The sequence below is a fragment of the Aplysia californica genome, unplaced genomic scaffold, assembly GCF_000002075.1.
Source record: "Aplysia californica isolate F4 #8 unplaced genomic scaffold, AplCal3.0 scaffold00001, whole genome shotgun sequence".
Taxonomy (NCBI): domain Eukaryota; kingdom Metazoa; phylum Mollusca; class Gastropoda; order Aplysiida; family Aplysiidae; genus Aplysia; species Aplysia californica.
This window is the reverse complement of record NW_004797271.1, coordinates 5,770,545-5,772,344: the sequence shown is the minus strand read 5'-3', so window position 1 is coordinate 5,772,344 and position 1,800 is coordinate 5,770,545.

Sequence of the window (1,800 nt, the reverse complement as noted above, 5' to 3'; positions counted from 1 at the left end):
TGTGTGTGTCTGTTTGTGTGCATGTGTGTGTGCGTGTGTATGTGTGTGTGTATGTGTGTGTGCGTGTGCGTGCGTGCGTGCGTGCGCACGTGCGTGCGCGTGGATCCCTCTCCTCGTCTTCCTCAACTCACTTTCTCCGTCTGGAGGGTGGAGGGGGATTTCCACTTGTTCGCCTCGCTCTTTGCGCGTCCTAATTTACCACATCCGTGTGGCAAACGTAGGCTATAAACTATAAGAGCACTGGGTGTTCGTGATTTTCCCTGTTTCATTATATTTGAGTACTCTAGGAAGCAACAAGTGTCACTGTTGTTCCTACTGTGTTGGGAGGAGATCCAGGCTCCAAGGATTAGCCCATTTTTTAGCTATAGTTCGTTGAGAACGTGTTACGTGGCGGGAAAAAACACCTCTTCATGTTGTTATGTAGGCTACTTTTTTTTAAAGAAGGCTAACAGACATTTTGGGATCAAGGGATATTAATTTTATAAAGTGTCTGCAGGTATCTTAGCCTAGTGGTTAAGATGTCAGACCCGCTATCGTAAGGACGTGGAATTGAACCCAGCCCTAAGCCGTTATTTCCCCGGCCAAGGTAGGTTAAATTTCTTTATATTACTATTTTCCTCATTCCACCCCTATTTATAATCAGAAGTCTCATAGAGAATGACAGCTTTTGAGCCCCTTTCAATCTGGCCTGCAGTTTGAGTCCCGAAGGACTCGTATTGAAAATTATACACGTATTATATCAAGGTCACAGAAGAGTGAGATTACAGCGTCGCGTACTTAAACGTGAGTTTTTGGAAGAACTCTTGAACTCAGATAAACACACATACAGATAGACGGTAAGACAGGCAGGCCGTCAGGCAGACAGACAGGCCGACAGCGGACAGACACACATACAGACAGACAGACACACAGACACACAGACACACAGACAGATAAGCAAGCAAGCGTAGGCATCTTCTGATGTAAAAATCTCCACTTACGAACGACCTCGCATATTACTCTCTTCTTTGGTTTTAAATTCTACATTTTTATTTTATCATTAAGCTTATTGTTATTACCATTGTCGTTGTTATTATTATCACTTTTCTATTATTATTATCATTATTGTTTTTATTATTTTTATTATAATTAGCCTTGTATTATTATTAATATCCGTATTATTATTAGCCTTACTAAACTGGTACCATAGTAGTAGTAGTAGTAGCAGCAGCAGCAGCAGCAGCAGCAGCAGCAGCAGCAGCAGCAGCAGCAGCAGCAGCAGTAATAATAGCTTTTCTAATCCCTTGCCCATTTACTTGAGATTGACGCTATCTGATTAGTAGTAAAAAGTGCCTATGATGGTGTCAAATTGAGTATTACGTACATACTTAGTATAACATGTAACTGTTACTGACAGAGATTCGAGGAATTTAGAAGTAAATCAAGGGTCTGAGAGCAATTATGATTTTGGAAATAATGGTGGTGATGAGTGATGATGAGGAATTGCGTTTAAGTAGTAATGTTAGCGTTAGTCATATCTTTCTCTGCTCCAATGAGTCAAGATGTTCGCCAAGATATTGGAATGGCAAACAAGACGCAAAGTTGAACCATTTCTGAGTGAGGCGGGTTGTAGGTAGCAAATTGACAAACAGGTTATGGACTTAAAATGCAGCATTCTACACCCTGATCATTTACCCCGAGTATTGTTTGCGGAGAGGGCAAAATGTACACTTAATATTGTATCTCCTCGCCTCAGGGGGAAGAAGTAGTAGTAGTTGTTGTGGTGGTGGTGGTGGTGGTGGTGGTGGTGGTGGTGGTGGT